This window comes from Salvelinus sp. IW2-2015, linkage group LG1, assembly GCF_002910315.2.
Source record: "Salvelinus sp. IW2-2015 linkage group LG1, ASM291031v2, whole genome shotgun sequence".
NCBI lineage: Eukaryota > Metazoa > Chordata > Actinopteri > Salmoniformes > Salmonidae > Salvelinus > Salvelinus sp. IW2-2015.
In genome coordinates, this window is record NC_036838.1 from 28,230,144 (window position 1) to 28,250,253 (window position 20,110).

Genomic DNA, 20,110 nt, shown 5'->3' on the forward strand with positions numbered 1-20,110 from the left:
ACGATGCACTGTTCAACTGCTGGAATTATTTTGGACGATTGTTTGAAGTTAACCTACTTTTTAAAGTGATTTGCTTGACAATCAGATGAAAACATCATTACTGGCTGTAACTTCAGGAAAATTTTATGTTTGTGCTTTTCTAACAACCAATTCGACTGGGTTCATGCAAGTGACTGATTGATCGCGCCTGGGAGGAATCCTCGTTATCAGTTTCTGCAATTTGGCAGTACGCCCAGAACATTGTTTTGAGAACGGAAAGGGATATCTGTCACATTGTATAAATGATTGGAGACAGGTGCAGGAATTTGTAAATGGGGGGGTTTAATATACAACATGCCATGAAAAAGCACGGGGATGAAGCCCAAAACAAACACATATACAAAAACACAGGGATGTAACCCGAACAAAAGAGCGAGGTAAAACCTCTAATATATACACAGGATGAAACCCGCAATACACTACACGGGGCGAGACCTATAATAACAAATGCACAACAATACACGGGACGAGACCCGTAATAACAAGTGCACCATACACGCAGCACAAAAGCCAAAATAACAAAGCACAGGTACTCACAGAGCTAAACGGACATGGGAACAATAACCGACAAAACAATGGTGCGCAGAGGGCACATATATACAATTACTAATCAGGGGAAAGGGAATCAGGTGTGCGTAATGAGACAGTTCAGTGACGCCTAGAGGCCGGTGACATAGACCTCCGGAGCTGGTGCACGGATTGAGCAGGGGTACCGGGGGAATCTGTGACAGTACCCCCCTCCCCCTGACGCGCTGCACTAGCAGCGGGACGACACCGGCCTTGAGGATGACCACAGGGATGTGGTGCGGGTCGGTCAGGGCCAGTTGCAGCTACCAAAGTAGTGGAGGCGTCAGACGGACCAGTTGCGGCGTCGGACGTGCCAGTTGCAACTGCCGAAGTTGCAGCGGCGTCGGACGGGCCATTCCCGCTGTCTCCATTTAGGGTTGGTTATTCTGTCACGTATAAATGATTGGAGACAGGCGCAGGAATACGTAATAGGGGGTTTTAATACTCTACCCAAAAATACAACATACCATGAAAGGCACGGGGACGAAGCCCAAACAAAAGAGCGAGGTTCAACCTCTAATAAATACACGGGACGAGACCCGTAATAACAAGTGCACAATAATTCAAGGGACGAGATCCGTAATAACGAGTTCACAATACACGCAGCACGAAAACCGAAACCACAAGCACAGGTACTCACAAGACCAACGGACATGGGAACAATAACTGACCAGACAATGGTGAACAGAGGGCACATACAGTTGAAGTCGGAAGTTTACATACACTTAGGTTGGAGTCATTAAAACTCGTTTTTCAACCACTCCACAAATTTCTTGTTAACAAACTATAGTTTTGGCAAGTTGGTTAGGACATTTACTTTGTGCATGACACAAGTAATTTTTCAACAATTGTTTACAGACAGATTATTTCACTTACAATTCACTGTATCACAATTCCAGTGGGTCATAAGTTTACATACAGTAAGTTGACTGTGCCNCAGGAGGACGGCCCCGAGGGCGAGGAGCGGGCTGGTCCGGATGGCGAAGGTGAAATTCTCGGATGATGTGGGATCTAGAATGTCGTCTACCGGAACTCAGCACCTCTCCTCTGGACCGTGCCCCTCCCAGTCCACCAGGTTTTGGAGCCGACCCCCATGACGTCGGGAGTCCAGGAGTGATCTGACGGCTAAGGCGGGGCTCCCCTTGATACCCAAGGGAGGTGGAGGGGTGTCGTGGGGGACGGCATCAGCCAAAGGACCAGGAACCACCGGCCTGAGGAGGGAAACATGAGAGATCCGGTAGTTAGTGGGGAGTTGTAATCTGTAAGTTACTTTGTTGACCCTTCGGAGGACCTTGAATGGCCCCACAAACTGGGGACTCAGCTTCTTACAGGGKAGGCTGAGCGGGAGGTTCCTGGTAGAGAACCAGACGCGGTCACCAGGATGGAACACAGGAMCCTCACTAAGGTGGCGATCCGGCTGCTCTTTCTGACGGCGCGCTGGAGTTTCACGTAGGCATCGTTCCATACCGTGCCTGAACCACTCGTCCACCGCAGGAGCTTAGGTCTGTCTCGGAGTCCACGGATCCAGGGCTGGCTGATAACCCAGAARACACTGGAAAGGAGTCAGCCCGGTGGAGGAGTGTCGCAATGAATTCTGGGCGTATTCAGCCCAAGGAAAGAATCGGGCCCACTCCCCTTGCTGGTCCTGGCAACATTTTAACCTAGCCTCACGGCAAAAAAGGTAAAATAGCATTAGTTTATCTATAAAACCGCACATTTTTCTCTCTGCCCCCTTGCTTGGACCATGCGGGGCCCCGTGGAACTGCACTTTACCACTGAACTGGACAACTACAGTATTCTCTCTTTATAATATGATATCTAAAACATCTCAATATGTCTGTCTGTAAAACAGTGTTGAGGAAGGCAGGTTGTCCAACCCAACCCTAGTCCTGAAGGCTGTTCTCAGGGATTAGTGTTTGATTTAGACCATCTTGGAGAGTTACAGTTAAGTCAATATCCAAAGGATTTATTTAATTAAAGATGTGTTATTTAATCAATCAAMTAGAGATAAGAATGCTTGATTAATCCAGAACAAGACACAAATTGGTCTAAGGCTTATACCAACACATTTTGAAGGTGAAGCCTCTGGAGCCAATTATACATTATTCATGGTCAGGGCCAGCGTTATGGACAGGCCTGAAGTGTTAACCATAGTCCACGGATGCTGTTGACGTAGCTATGCGGCTCTGAGACCACAATCTGCAGGTGACACACAGCCCAAATTCCCAACCAACGCGGCTCTGGTACTCATCCTCTAGTCTTTTGAATGTGTTGACACTTGGAGAAATTGCTTGKGCTGCGCTGAGAATTCAAAATGTATGAAAGCCAACTGTCCAATATTCTAGAACACAGCTGTGCATACACTTACATGCACACCACTGGCACACTCTGTTAAGTTTTGGCCCATTCATTTTTTTTTGACTATTTAGCTAACCATCCTATACATCTCATGAGAAATTAGGTGGTGTTTTTAGTGTAACAACAGTGAAGTTATACTATGCTATTATATTTTATTATGTTATGTAGAAATCAAATGAATCATTATGCGATCTTCCAAGACATTGATTCAGCTTTGATGTAACTTTAGGCCTACTAAACAAGCACCATTGTGAGGAATGGGTGGCTCTGGCAGCAATACACCGCTGTTGTCCATTGCACTGAACAAGCAATTGAAGCGCACCTATAGCCTACTCTTTTGCCTTGTGCAAAATTTGGGGATGTAGAAATGAGAGACCACATGTGTGGCCTTATGAAAATATTTGGCCAATGAAACATTTCTGGTTGGTCTCAGGGAATGTAAATCAGTTAGGGAGACTTTTAAAATGGGATTGAATGAGGTAGCAGCAAATACTGTATGTTGAATGAGCAACTAATGAGCATGGAAAGCCTCACATTTGATGAAATTACCTTATAGGCTCTCCTTCAGTATAATACACCCATTTACTTTTGTAGCTCTTCATCAGAAGCGCGCTTTTTGTAAGTAGTTAGGCCTACTGTCCTTTTCAAGTTTAGCTGGAATTTAGCCCTAAATTATTTGAGAAATAGGATTGGTTGACAATTGCCTATGAAATTGGTCTTTCTCTGCTCTGCGCAGAATATCAGATCTCAACAACAATTGGAGAAGTGTTTAATATGACCAGTAGGCTTAGCTACCACATCCTTATGATATATATATTTTCATAAGTGCAACCTGACTGCAAGAGACAGGTTGGAATGTCTGACTGAAATACAGGACAAATCAATATTGTTTTGGTGTTTGAACTGAAAAAGTGTGTGCGAGCAAGGAGGCTTAGAAACCTGACTCAGTTACACCAGCTCTGTCGGGAGGAATGGGCCAAAATTCACRCAACTTATTGTGGGAAGCTTGTGGAAGGCTACCCGAAACATTTGACCCAAGTTAAACAATTTAAAGGCAATGCTACCAAATACTAATTGAGTGRATGTAAACTTCTGACCCACTGGGAATGTGATGAAAGAAATAAAAGCTGAAATAAATCACTCTCTACTATTATTCTGACATTTCACATTCTTAAAATAAGGGGTGATCCTAACTGACCTAAGACAGGGAATTTTTACTAGGATTAAATGTCAGGAATTGTGAAAAAACTGAGTTTAAATGTATTTGGCTAAGGTGTACGTAAACTTCCGACTTAAACTATATACAATTACTAATCAGGGGAATTGGAATAGGTGTGCGTAATGAGACAGTTCACTGATGCCTAGAGGCCGGTGACGTAGACCTCCGGAACTGGTGCATGGAAGGGCAGCAGTACCGTGGGAATATCTCAGTTTCAAGGTCTCAGCTTGGAGAGAAGAAGCCTCGTGCGGTATTAGTCAATCACATACATGAAACAAACATGAATGATGAATTAATGATGAATAATGAATAAGCTAAATCATGCAAATATAACTTGTCAATGTAAGCAGTATATAAGAGAACTAACAGGACTGCCCTGGTGTAGCTCACTTCAGACTGGTATTTTATGCATCTGTTTGACTGTGACCTTTCCAGCTTGCTGTTAATAAATAATGATTCATTTAGTATTGACCTCAGGTGTCCCTGGTGGTAATTTCRACAACATTTTTACAGTTAAATTACGTCTTTATTTTAAAACCCATGAAAAAAATGTGTAGCAGGTCCCATGGAAAAAAAAACGTYCCCCCTATGGAAATCAAATGCTTGTCCAATTGATTTGTTTTGGCGCCCCGTCCCTTGGTCACGGTTACAATTCTGATACATAGTATCTTGCTTGAGAAAGTTTGTCTCGGCTGTCTGAAGTCCATGTCACTGTGTCCTGTTGAGATGTCACTGAAGCCAGATATAAAACCAAATCCTTTGGGTGTCTACCCAGAGCAGCAATCAGAAATGTGTGTTGAAGATCATCTTCACTCACACCAGCTGTTATATCATTAGAATAATATTTGCCTCTTGGCAGATGCTTTTATCTAAACTTTAAACTTTACCTTTAGGGAAAGACCATTTATTTAACTTATTTATTGCTGTTTTATTACAACATTAAGCCATACATAATAACCAAGCTTATCTTGTATGCCTAGGCAAGAAAAATAAAAACGCATAATATTGGGTGACAGRGTTAACATTGATCCAGGCCAACCCAGGTGTGAAATTGATCATTTAAGTATTTTCCTCTCTTCATGTCCTGCTGAGTCAATCGGTAAGTCTAAGGAGAGGTAATGYGGTGTGTCTGGTATGTGGTGATAAAACAGCAGATGTCCTTTGGCAGGATGAGACAGATGTAACCCAGCTAGCGCATAACGTTCTGAGAACCATATGTTTCTCAGAACGTTCTACYGTGGGAATTTCAATACTTCAGCATAACGTTTCCTACAGGTTTTCTCATGGTTATATTTAAAGTAATGTTCACATATTGTTCCGAGAACATTAAGAAACAATGTTCTTGTGTGGGAATTTCAGTACTTCCACAGAACATTCCAAACAAATTCCCATGTGGTTATATTTAATGTAATATGTTTACTACATTCTGGGWACATTCTCAAAAATTGTGTGATTTAAGTGATGTTCTCAGAACGTTCAAAGAATGTATGGTTCTCTTTTATGTCAGTTCTTGGCAATATTCTGGGATTGTTCTAAAAATAAAAAAAATTCACATTAAAGGTAGACTCAGCGAAATGACGTTGCCACGAGCAGCACCGCAGATATTGAGATGAGCGAGATGCAAGACTTTGCTCTCACACGGTCACACACACACTATCTGCGCATGCGCACGGGTTCGCTTTAGGCTGTTCATAGCGTGGTAGCCACGGGACCACAACAGTGGAGATGTTGAGCCTCACGTGTCAACTCTTAGTAGTTGCGGAAATTGACCCACTATGCGGTTTACTTTCTGCATCTACGTCATATCACTGAGTCTACCTTTAACATCAATAAGTTTTAAATTCCTTTCTCAGAACACAAAGAAAACTTTCCATAAAAACCACAAGAAAACTTTAGTAACGTTCAGAGGARGTTCCATGAATGTTCAGTGTTATTTCCTGATAGTTGCTGGTTGAAAATATAATCTACACATGACCTTCTAATCAGCAGGTTTGCATGGGCGGGAGTTTTGGCTTTCCATGGTGAGATCACCATGTGGTATATTTTTTATAGACCAATAACTAAACCTCTCTGCCAATACCAGCTAGTTTTCAGTTGTCCCTTCTCCACTCAGACCACACCCAGAGAGTTCTAGCAAAATTCTTACTTGAGTCATAMTTTTTTGCTAATAAGCTATTTTTGCCCATTTTAATGGAACTCTATTACAGTAAGGTACTTACTTGTTACCCATAAATTATTTGATATTGATATAAAAATGTCTGCATTTGGCTGTTAAGGCTAGCATGGTTCTGCCTTCTCTTCTTTATTGTCCATTCTCTGAAGTTTTAGCTTATCTAAAATGTAGTTATTTGAATTCCTGTACAGAAGAAGTTCAATCTATGAGATTTGACCTGAGCTGATCTTACCTTTTCATACCAGTTTTACCTCATTTAGGTGGACACATTCGTAGTGTATTTGGTGAATGGACGATCCAAGCTTTGTTGCTGGGTTTGCTATCTTCTCTGTGTTGGGCTTCATGTCATATGAACAGGGGCTGCTCATTTCTGAAGTTACAGCATCTGGTAAGAGTACCACTAACTTCCTTGTCTGGTGCCAGATCAGTTTGTGKTGTCTTGCCAACTTCCTGTGACAATGACCATAGGAGTTGGCAAGACAACACAKACAGATCTGGGACCAGGCCAACACTAACTTACATATGTAACAATACTTCCATAATTGATGGTTATTTATGTATGTATGAAAATGAGGAAGTGCATGTTTCCACATTGCTACAGGTTCTGGCCTGGCGTTCATAGCCTATCCTCATGCGGTTGCCTTTACCTCAGCTGTGGTACATATATTTCTTCTTCATGTTCATCTTGCTTGGTCTTGACAAGCAGGTGAGACATCAAAGGTTCAACCACATCAAAAGTTAGATGAATCATTCTTTAAACTCTGTGTCTCACATWGACGGTTGGAACCAAAAATCTCAAATTTGGACTCATCACACCAAAGGACAGATTTCCACCTGTCTAATGTCCATTGCTCGTGTTTCTTGGCCGAAGCAAGTCTCTTCTTCTTTTTGGTGTCTTTTAGTAGTGGTTTCTGTACAGCAATTCGAACATGAAGGCCTGATTCATACAGTCTCCTCTGAACAGTCGATGTTGAGATGTGTCTGTTACTTGAACTCTGTGAAGCATTTATTTGGGCTGCAATTTCTGAGGCTGGTAACTCTAAGGAACTCATCCTTTTGCAGCAGAGGTAACTCTGGTTCTTCCTTTCCTGTGGCGGTCCTCATAGCGCTTGATTGTTGTTGCGACTGCACTTGAAGAAAGTTTGAAAGATCTTGAAATGTTCCGCATTGACTGACTTTCATGTCTTAAAGTAATGGTGGACTGTCGTTTCTCTTTGCTTATTTGAGCTGCTCTTGCCATAATATGGACTTGGTCTTTCACCAAATAGGGCTATCTTCTYTATACACTCCAACGTTGTCACAACACAACTGATTGGCTCAAACGCATTAAGAAGGAAAGAAATTCCACAAAATAACTTTTAGCAAGGTACACCTGTTACTTGAAATGCATTCCAGGTGACTACCTCATGAAGCTGGTTGAGAGAATGCTAAGAGTGTGCATAGCTGTGGCTACTTTGAAGAATCWAAAATATATTTTGCTTAGTTTAACACTTTTTTGGTTACTGATTCCATATGTGTTATTTCATTGTTTGGATYTCTTCACTATTAATCTACAATGTAGAAAATAGTAAAAAAATWAAGAAAAACCCTTGAATGAGTAGGTGTGTCCAAACTTTTCACTGGTACTGTATTTCATATCTTTCATGTAGTTTATGTCTTAAGATGCACTCRYCGACGATAATGTCATATTTATGGTTATGCTAARTAGTAGTTTATTCTGTGAGCTTACTATTGTATGCTGGKTAGCTCTGTTTTGGTTGTCATGTCATTTCGGACATTTAACCCTGTGTTTTTATAGGATAATGTCCCCGAGTGCATTGTTTATATGCTCTGTAATTGTATACGTGTATGGTATTACATTGTATTTCAGTGTTTAGAGGTATTCAAGTTCATTGTGCAATTGTAMCCCTGTATTGAAAATGATGGTGCTATGCTTTGTAGTACACCTGCGGCGGCACCCCTATGATCTCAAATTAGTGCAGTCAGGGTCACGTTTTATTMCTCTGTATGGTCCTGCATAGCATTAAGTAATCAGTCATTTTATAGCCATGCATATTGTTTATATGTGATGTGAATTGGAGATTGTATTCAATCATTCACTATAGTATCTTTATTTATCTCCTTACTTGCAGACCACACACACACTTTGGTTGAAGCAAGTTGCCAGACTACTAAGTGTCTGTCACGTTCCTGACCTTATTTCCTMTATTTTGTCTTTGTTTAGTATGGTCAGGACGTGAGCTGGGTGGGCATTCTATGTTATGTGTTTCTATGTTGGGTTCTCTTCAATTAGCCTGATATGGTTCTRAATCAGGGGCAGGTGTTTTACGTTTCCTCTGATTGAGAACCCCATTAAGGTAGGCTGTTCACACTGTTTGTTTGTGGGTGATTGTTCCTGTGTCAGTGTTTGTGCCACACGGGACTGTTTCGTTCGTTCGTTCGTTCATTCGTTCGTTCGTTCGTTCGTTCGTTCCTGTTCGTGCATTCGTACGTTCGTGCGTTCTTGTTTTATGTTCTCAAGTACAGGTCTGTTCACGTCGTTTATTATTTTGTAGTTTGTTCAAGTGTATTTTCGTCTTCGTTATTATTATTATTAAAATTATGATGTATTCAACCCACGCTGCATATTGGTCCGATCCTTGCTCATCCTCAGACGAGGAGGAGGACGAGCGTTACAGTGTCTTAGCCCATCTATACTACATACTCTCTGTGGTGCTGTTCCGTGCCTGTGCATCTTCAGCATTATTAAGCCACCTCAACTGGAATCCTACCTGTCTGTCATCTGTGCCCTTACRGGCACACGGGAGCGAACACAAAGTAAAACCTAACCTAAAGAATATACAGTCCACCAAGTCCTCATTTACACTTAACTTCACCAGAGCCACTTAGAACCATGCAGCCACTTTGGGACTAGATACATTACATGCACAGCTACCATAGATAATCTGGCCTTCATTTTACCATACTTGCTTTATTGGACTTGCTTTATTTGCACAGACATTCTGTCAGTGTCCAACCTGACATACAACACACACATCACAGGCTYGGAGCAGCTCATGCGCACTAAGGGGTAAAGTGCCTTGCTCAAGGGCACAACAGCAGCAGATAGTATACAGAAATATTGTAAGTCGCTCTGGATAAGAGRGTCTGCTAAATGACTTAAATGTAAATGTAAATGTGACCCTTTGGCTGACGGGTCACTCCCATTTGACCTGGCTTATCAACCCTTCCCTCAAAGTATTTAWTTTAGAAATGTGGGTGAAACTATTCCTTTAATCTCCCCGTWAGCAGTTAAGCCTAGCGGTCAAGAGTGTTGGCCCAGTAACTGATAGGTCCCTGGTTCAAATCCCCGAGCCAGCAAGGTGGAAAAATATGCCGTTCTGCCCTTGAGCAAGGCAGTTAACCTCCAACAACAACTGCTCACTGGARGTCGAATAAGGAAGCACCTCTCTGATTCAGAGGGGTTGCGTTGAATGCAGAAGACACATTTTGGTTTAATGCATTCTGTTATGCAACTGATTAGGTACCCCTTTTACCCTCTCTTTCGTAGCGGAAGAGATGGACCAGGAAACACACTTGCTTTAGTACGGTTTGACTATATCCTAAAGTMAAATYACATAAAAGCCTTACACACAGTGAGTATTCTGTAAACGTCACCTTTATTATACACGAGAGGAGGTCCTTGGGGACACACAGACGAATACATAGGACTGTGGACACACCAAGCAACACACCAAGCAGGAGCAGTAGCCGGGTCTTGCCAGGTACACGTTGAAAGATGTGCATTTTGAAAACTTTGTTAAAAAGGATTGATAATTCATTGAATACTTTGTGCTCACAACAGTCATATGTGAGAAGGCAGCCCAGAGGACCAAGTGGCTGAACAACATCTGGTCGGCAAACCAGGTTGCGGAGTACATGAAGGAGACCGCGATCCAGAGGGCTCAGTGGACCAGACTGAATGAGGCCAAGACAGTCCGAGATAGTCCAAGAGTATCGGCTTCCGCTGGATACTCCAGGCATGGTGGGTTAAATGTTTTACATAAACATTAGACTTGAATTTGATCCTGTTTGTTGTGATGAACTAGCCTGGCTGAGACAACCCACGTGACTCACAGCACAGGGGGAGCTGTAACCACACTGGTCTGGAAAGGAGGTTGTATGTTAATGCGATATTCGCTAATAAATTGTGCAACGGGGTTTGATTGGTTCTCTCAAAAGTAGATTTTTCTTCGGGTTTGAGATCTCTCATTGTTTGGATTTGATAATTCTACCATTGTAATAGAAGGGGGGTGGCGCTCAGTGGCTGTGGGTGTTTGAGTGAGAAAGACACAGAGGAGCACCAACCTGTAAAAGCACAGCCCCCTTCATTATCAACGCATTGTGCCGACAACCTCAAAGAGCCATTCCAGACTCTGAAGTCAGGAGTACTTCAAGAGTTAGGTGTTAGCCAGACTAGTGATTAACTGCAATGGAAATGTAATTTTCTGGCTACAACATGACACAATTTGAAGTCAGTATCACAAGCATTAGAAACAGCTTTGGGTGTGAATACTTTGGGAACATGTGGATCTGAGCAACTGTGATGCCATTAATGTTTGTAGATATGTAAATGTTATCTATTGTAAAATATATTTAAGTAATTGTCTGCTTTACTACAGATTGCTCAGGACTTCTACATTTTAAACCCGGACTGCTCGGGGAAACTCACTGATAACTGGATCGCGGTCTTCAAGGACAAAAATCGTAGCTTTGCCAGCCCAGAGAGAAGCAGGCCCAAGATGTGCAGGTATATTTCGAGCTTCAATGCCATACAACTCTCCTTCCGTGGCCTCCAATTGCTCTTAAATACAAGTAAAACTAAATGCATGCTCTTCAACCGATCGCTGCCTGCACCTGCCCGCCTGTCCAACATCACTACTCTGGACGGCTCTGACTTAGAATATGTGGACAACTACAAATACCTAGGTGTCTGGTTAGACTGTAAACTCTCCTTCCAGACTCACATCAACATCTCCAATCCAAAGTTAAATCTAGAATTGGCTTCCTATTCCGCAACAAAGCATCCTTCACTCATGCTGCCAAACATACCCTTGTAAAACTGACCATCCTACCAATCCTCGACTTCGGTGATGTCATTTACAAAATAGCCTCCAAAACCCTACTCAATAAATTGGATTCAGTCTATCACAGTGCCATCCGTTTTGTCACCAAAGCCCCATATACTACCCACCACTGCGACCTGTACACTCTCGTTGGCTGGCCTCGCTTCATACTCGTCGCCAAACCCACTGGCTCCAGGTCATCTACAAGACCCTGCTAGGTAAAGTCCCCCCTTATCTCAGCTCGCTGGTCACCATAGCAGCACCTACCTGTAGCACGCGCTCCAGCAGGTATATCTCTCTCGGTCACCCCCAAAACCAATTCTTCCTTTGGCCGCCTCTCCTTCCAGTTCTCTGCTGCCAATGACTGGAACGAACTACAAAAATCTCTGAAACTGGAAACACTTATCTCCCTCACTAGCTTTAAGCACCAGCTGTCAGAGCAGCTCATAGATTATTGCACCTGTACATAGCCCATCTATAATTTAGCCCAAACAACTACCTCTTTACCTACTGTAATTTATTTATTTATTTGCTCCTTTGCACCCCATTATTTCTATCTCTACTTTACACTTTCTTCCACTGCAAACCAACCATTCCAGTGTTTTATTTTTATTTTTTACTTGCTATATTGTATTTTACTTCGCCACCATGGCCTTTTTATATTTTATTTATTATATATATATATATTTTTTGTTTGCCTTCACCTCCCTTATCTCACCTCACTTGCTCACATTGTATATAGACTTATTTTTTCACTGTATTATTGACTGTATGTTGTTTTTAATCCATGTGTAACTATGTGTTGTTGTATGTGTCGAACTGCTTTGCTTTATCTTGGCACAGGTCGCAATTGTAAATGAGAACGTGTTCTCAATTTGCCTACCTGGTTAATAAAGGTGAATATTTTTTTTTTTTTTTTAAAATCGAAATGACCCTGCTGGTGGTGCCTCAGATGCTCATTCATTTTTAGTCTGAAACAATCAAGTTATTCACTAAACATTCTTCTCTCCAGATACACAAGCTGACATCGCTTTAAGACTTCAGCCAGTGGTCCTCCCAACACCAGTCTACAAGAGGAAGACATTCCGATCCAGCTTCAATGAGACCAGAAAGTCCATCATTAACTTGTAAGTTTAAATAGTGAGATTGATGTGGAAATTAGATGGCATTTTGTAAACCTTGAATAAAACACTATTCCAAAATCTGTTACGCATATCTGCACACTCCAAGACATTAGGAACATTTCCATCCAATTTGCGACAGATTTCCATGCAAATATTTAAAAATCTGCCTAAAACAATATGCGCATTTTCCCACCGGAGATGATTCCAGCAAACTGACTTTTTGCGGAGAAAAGGCTGTGCTGATGACGTAAAAAAATACAAGTTAAATGGGTTTCCATCGCATTTTCAGCTCTACTGTTACGTTATTTAGCAAATGTGCCCACTCTGGTCACTAACAGGGATGTAAACAAATTTGTGCACCAAATTTCACAGAGAAAAGCTTTTTGTGTGTATGGAAAATTTCTGTAAATATTTTATTTCATCTCATGACACATGGGACCGATATTTTACATGTTGCGTTTATATTTTGGTTCAGTATACATTATGAGATTATTATGGATAAGACTGATATTATTTGCAATCTGAGTGTGCACATCAAGTTCAACTGACACTTTAGTCGGATGTTTGGTTCGTTAAATAATATAAATAAATTCTAATAATCARCTTATGAAATCTTATCTTGTAAAATAATAAATATTTGGGCAATAGGGCTTTTTTAGATGTGCTATTTAAAATATATATATATATATATTCTTGTACATTCTCTGATGTGATGTATGTTCTGAAATGCAGGCTGTAATTAAGTATTTGAAATTCAACATTGTATCTTGATTGTGTGTGTAGGAAAGGGAGGGGGTGAAATAGTAGAAAGGCAAAAATATGCAAGCAAAATTGAAATTACGATGGCACTGAAAATAAACCAAAGATTACATAAATTAATCAATTACTGTGTTTGTCCAATATTGACACAAAATTAACAAAATGTGGTTATTTTTTACCCAGCATTTTTTAGTAACAAGAATTCATTTTGGATAACTACAGTACATTTCTACTTTATTTATTTTTCTCCACAATTTCGTGGTATCCAATTATTAGTAGTTACTGTCTTGTCTCATTGCTACAACTCCCGTACAGGCTCAGGAGAGACGAAGGTCGAGAGCCATGCGTCCTCCGAAACACAACCCAACCAAGCCACACTGCTTCTTAACACAGCACGCATCCAAGCCGGAAGCCAGCCACACCAATGTGTCAGAGGAAACACCGTACACCTAGTGAACTGGTCAGCATGCACTGTGCCCGGCCCACCACAGTGGTGGTGCACAATGAGACAAGGATATCCCTACCGGCCAAACCCTCCCTAACCCGGACGACGCTAGGCCAATTGTACATCGCCTGGTGGACCTCGGTCGCGGCCGGCTGCGACAGAGCCTGGGCTCGAACCCAGAGTCTCTGGTGGCACTGCGCCACCCGGGAGGCCTATTTCTACCTTTTTAAGATGGCAAAATATAAATTATTTTCAGTAATTGTTTTCGGGATCCTAATTGTGTTTTGTTTTCTGATTGTTTCAGTGCATGCATTCAACACGCTTTGGATAAAGGACTTCCACAGGGCGCCATCTCAAGTTCATTCAAAGAGGGAATAGTTCTGAACTGGTTTACATTTTTTTGTTTTAATTATAATTGTGTTCATTATCTTAAACTTCCATTGGTTAATCTATTTCTCAGTTATCACTTTGCTCATGTAAATAGTTCGTAGTTGTCCCTTTAAGGAGCCTAAGGTCAACATCCCCATAGTGTTCACATTTCTCTCATGTAAATGTTGTAGCAACACAAATATTAAATAAACAATTTATTTGGGAAATATCCAGTCTTTGCTATGTTCCTTATTACCATGCTGATGATTTCAAGTTGTATTGGATTTATTTTTTTATCTGTTAAAGACGTTGAATACATCTTTAGTATATTTATTACATTTAATATGTATAGTTTTTTTTCTCTGAAGTAAGTTAATTTAAAGTTGTGATTTGGTTTGTGTAGATACATGTCACTGTTTAAAACACAGTAACCAAAAACCTGCTCCAATTTGCATATTCATACTGAATGTTCGCCACAAGTTTCCTAAAATTGTTTTCAAGAAGTTCTCAAGTTGCCGTAAATTAACTGCAACAGTTGCCAACAGTTGCCATTGGGCCAGTATTGTTAGGGCCTGTCCAGAAGCATACCCTAGCCTGTTGTGTAGATCTGAAACAACCAGATAAATGAAAATTCGCCCTATTGCTTACATCTAACTAGGCAAGTCAGTTAAGAACGAATTCTTATTTACAATGACAGCCTAGGAACAGTGCCTTGTTCATGGGCAGAACGACAGATTTTTACCTTGTCAGCTCAGGGATTCAATTTAGCAACCTTTCAGTTACTGACCCTAAACTCTAACCACTAGGCTACCTGTTGCCTGAATGCCCTTTAAAGTAAATTTCAGCTCTTTTAAAAGTACACTCAGAAAAACTGTTTTGCTGATCATAGTGATTCAGGAGTAACATTAAAAATGGGTAAAATGCCCCACCAACATTAGGCCACTATACAGAAAGCCATAAAATTGCTGTAATAAGTAAATCAAATAAATTCTGAGAGTAGAGATGACCCCATTTTGTTGACTGGTCAATTTTTTGGTCCATAGGCTGTTGTTCCACYGAGAATATTTTTTAGTCGAGCAGTTGCAAAAAAAATACAAAAATGTATAGCACATGTTTTGATTGATGCCTGTCTCAGTGGATTCATCCATTGTGGAGGCTGCGGGGATGGCACACCAGTATCACCAGTAAATGTACTTTTAATTCCCATAATTTCTCATCTACAATGTTTGTTTGGTTACCGTAATATCTGTTAATGTATTCAATATATTATGATTACAGTCTTTTACAGTTCTCATTGTCGGAGCAGACATGTTTGTAGAGCTAACAACCTAGGCTACACTTGTGAGAAACAAGTTTTGATTTATTTAATTCCATTTACAAGTTGTTAATTTATTCATTGTGTTTTGTTTGGAGCGCTCCTGTCAATATTGAGTAAGGACGTGCACCTGATTACGCATAGAAGTAGGCCCAGGCTACCTGGCCTGGGCGCAAATGTAGGCTTATAAATGTGCCCATTTTGGGGATCTGATTGTCTTAACTCACCACCACTAACATGCTGACCAGACCGGACACGTTGCGTGCGCGAGCGTCGCAAAATATATTTAGAAATCCATGTTATTAAATTATTGCACCCACACTGCTCGRGCGCGCCAACGAGCGTCTGCGATGCCAAGGGCTAAAATATAAGTCATTCCTATTTCTGACGCAGATCGCACTGAAAGTCCTGCCTCTCCCATCTCATTGGTTTATAGAAGCAGGTACCCACGTGCCATCTCCTCATTGAAAGACGAACTGTTTTGCCGGTTGTCYTCGTAATACTATGAAAGTGTAGATGCCGATCACCATATAGGTTCAAAGATGAAAAAGCCTGGAAGAAGGAGAGATGACTAGAAACGATTCGGTTGGCCGTTTTATGTGTGGATTAATTGTAGGAGTAGAGGACCTTGTGCATTTCAGGTAAAATAACAACTCAATGTTTATATCCCAGGACAAATTAGCTAGCAACAGCAAGCTAGCTAAATAGGACAAATTAGCTAGCAAGTGCAAGCTAACTAGCTAAATTGCCATACATGTTTAATGCTTTTCGACCTGTCCCCAAATTAATGTTATTGGTTCAGAGTTTGTTTTGATATTTTAACCTGCGTGTCGTGATCGCGTTTGGTGTACGGGACAAAATAAATTATTTTAATATATTGGTAACAGTTTTATTTAAGTGATAATGCCCGACAATCCGGTGTTTGGAGGATATATTGGCACGTGCCAGGCTTTGAGGGCATTATCACTTTTATACAACTGGTTACCAACATATTCAAATAATGACTGACATATTTTCATTAAAAACATTATTTTGATGAATTTATTCATACTATTTATTCCTTCCACAATATATTGGGTGCTTTCATAAATTCAATCTGGTGTGCCAGAGTGCGCCCCTTTGGGCGTTTGTAAATTCAYAGCGTTGTCAGATTGTCCTTTKGTAAATTCAGAGCGTTTCGCTCTCGGAGCGTTCAGAGCGRCCYWRGGYCGCTCTGGCKGAGGTGTAGGGTTGATCAGAGAGTTCTGGCCTCACGCACCCAAGCTAACTGGCTAACGTTGGCTAGCTACTGTTTTCATGTTATCCAGAGCGTTGGGGACTGTAACTGTGCTGCTGGCAACAATGTAATTTAGTTTTTTTGCCAACGTTTAATGACACCGGTAATATTCAACGGGCGTTCATCAGTTATTCTGCGCTCTGGCACACTCAGACGAGAGTGCTCTGAAATCGGAGTGGATGGCCAGAGTGAATTTATGAACACACCCATAGTCCKTACACAAATCGAAGGTTGCTACCCAAGCCGGCTGGTCGTTTGTTCTATTGGTTCGGTTGCTAGAGACAGGACCCAGRCGTTCAGTCTTTTTGTTCTGTGCCTATGAACACGACCCAGTCGTTCGTTCTAAATGTTCCATTGCCATACTGGCTGGCAACGTTCTTATCCCTTGCTTACACGTCAAGAAGTGCAGCCAGGATTTGGATACATCCGTGACATTGAGCTAATGTGGCGCGATTTCGCCTGGCATAGAAAATGTGCTCACTCATCAGTACACTGTTTTCAGAGGAGGTAGCCAACAACACAGCTAACACAATCACTGAAGCTGGAAAGACTGCAAACAAACCGCACTTCGTTTCGTTTTACCTTTTTTTCTATTGACATTTCTTTGTATACATACATAAAAATGATGCCAGCTGATTCATGATTTCAACTGGCTGAGAAACGCTSCCTGCCTGCCTGTCTCGTCACAACTCGTTCATTACTATGGGACAGCAGGAGATCGAATTTAAATATTGAAACAATGTTGCAAATGTCGGAGAGACTGACAGCAAGGCTTATACAAATATCCACTGTTGAAAACAGTGTTAGACTAAACATGTTAGTCMAAAAGAAATGTGAGATAATGTCTAGATGCTTTTTATAGTAGAGATCACGTTTATAAGTTGACTGGCTGGGCTGATGAGACAGTGGATTGCGCAGTCAGATGGAACAGAGTAAATAGGTATTTAAAAAAATCTGATTTAGCCTGTGGTAACTTGTGGAATAGACACCGGCTGGAATGCGGTTTTAACCAATCAGCATTCAGGATTAGACCCACCCGTTGTATWAAAAAAAAAGCAATAACGCACGGGAAGCAGTGCTGTATCATGAATAGAGTGAAAGGTAAATGGGTTGACTGGCTATAGCGTTGGGGTGCGGTACGCCATTTACCTGTGACCGTATTCATGATACAGCACTGCCTTGCATGTCTTATTGCTTAATTCATATCTTATATTCTGACAACATGGCATTTCACTGTTTGTCCACACCTACAATTTGATTTGATTTGAACCATGTTCTGTGTATTTTTGGTGGGACGTAGATGGAATATTCTCCTAACCCTCAGAAAACTGGACACATGAATGTTCTTGCAAAGTTCCCATGAAAAATGCCTAGAACATTATTATGTATTATATTATAAATAGGTTCTCAGGTGGTTTTTGCTAACATACATAGAATGTTCTAACTAACGGGAAACTGAACACTCACAAACATCTGGGGAACATTCTCGCTTGAATTGTTAGCTGGGATTTCTTCCTTCATTCCTGCTGTGTTAGTAGTCTACAGTAGTCAACAACACTGGAACAAAGTTATGTCCTGACCTAGCCTATGTCTCAACACTCTCCGTACACTAGTCTAGTGAGACCGCTGATGGGGCCTCCCCTCTACCAGAGGTTGAGACGGGTTTAGCTGCTTTTCTGGGGGCATACAGTATGAGTCTTGTATCCTTGCACATAAATTAGCTAACACCCGTGTCCTCCTTTAAGGTACTACACATACTATTGGCTACTATTTTCTAGTTACCTAAAAAATCACATACTTATCGTACTAATCTATCATCCTAGTTTAACATTTTATTKAAATGTTGTGATCATAAGATACCAGTGTATTTGTGTACAGAATTATTAATAGTTTCACACTGTATGATAATGCCTGTTTTCTGCTGTAGGGAGTGGCAACAATCTCCTCCTGCTCTCTGTCTGTCAGTTTCTAGCAGTCGGTTGGATTTATGATAAGTCCTCCAGATTCTCTGGTGATAACAAATGCAGGACAATTAGGTAATGTGTCTCTTCAGGAGTTAGTTATTTGCCCCAAGCGACAGTTCAGTTCATGTTTTGAGTTGTGATTTATCCTGAGTGAGAAATTACTATGTTGAAATATTTAGACCTTCTTAAATGGGTTTGAATCATTTTGGATGAATGCGGTTGTGGATACATCCAGCTAAATGTGTGCCACACCTAAACATGTTCCTTTTTTGTCTTTTGCATTTTTTGCCACATTCTAAAATGGATTAAATCGTTTTTTTCCTCATCAATCTGAACAGAAAAAACTGCTAATGATTTATWTTTCTGGCTCACAAGTAATACCACTAATTATACATTACCAGTGTGATCATATACCTCACGTTTTGAAATACAATTTTGAAATGGTCTGAGAAGAACAACATTGGCAGGGCAATTCAAGAATAGCCAATATACAGTGTTAATGTATTGAGCCTATAGCCTCTGCACAAACCTCATTGCTACAGAACAGTTTTTTAGGTTAATGTTGCATAAGTCATGTTGAATAAAAACATTTTACTCTGAAATTGATCTCGGCCCAGAAAAGGTTGGTGACCAATGCCCAAGGGCTATGAGAGTGTGTGTCATGAAATGATTTTCATGTCAGATGTACTGAAATCCTGTCAAAAGGTGTTATCACCCTCTGGGTGCTGTCTAGTTTAAATTCTTTCTTCTCAGGGATCTTTGATTTATGATGGGAATATAATTGACTAGCGGCATCCGTCCTTGCAGACGGTAAATCATTGGAAATTATTATTTTGATTTAATGCAATTCCTCCCTCCTGCAAATATATCTCTTTTTTATCCGTTCAGCTTTTTGGTAACTGGATATATATACCAATATTCTCGACTCCGGAGCAATTAAAGCTCCAATATGTAACTTTTATGACAACCTGACCAAATTCACATAGAAAAGTGAGTTATAGATCTGTGATTTTAAATTGAACGTGAGTCTAAGAAGTAAGTGGTAAATATGTTCTATGCGCCTTATTTCTACGCTTCCCTTTCCTGAGTTTCGTTTTTGAGTCTTTTACTTTCGGTTTTGTACACCAGCTTCAAACAACTGAAAATACAATATTTGTTCATATTATCATTGAAAATGTATTTCACAGCCATTTAGAATGATTCTCTTGTGCTTGTTTTGTCACATAAACTGAAATTGGGCAAACTATTTWAATTTTAGCAACCAGGAAATGGCAGAGTGATTTCAGCATATTGCACCTTTAAAATCCTTGAGTCTATTGACACACACCTGCCTCATACTAAGTAACATAATAAAAAATCCCCATCAAAATCCACCATTTAGGCAGACCAGAAGGCTG

At 40.8% G+C, this 20,110-nt stretch overlaps 1 long non-coding RNA gene across 1 annotated transcript in view; it reads right to left on the bottom strand.

The window, feature by feature from the left end:
- Nucleotides 1-1,549: 1,549 nt before the first annotated feature.
- The window catches only part of LOC139028391 (uncharacterized), a 42,983-nt gene continuing 24,422 nt past the window's right edge, over nt 1,550-20,110 (bottom strand). The window contains exons 2-3 of the long non-coding RNA XR_011480608.1: nt 1,936-2,267; nt 1,550-1,817 (exon numbers count right to left, since the gene is read on the bottom strand). This is a non-coding gene — a long non-coding RNA (uncharacterized lncRNA). The remainder of the gene's footprint in view (nt 1,818-1,935; nt 2,268-20,110) is intronic.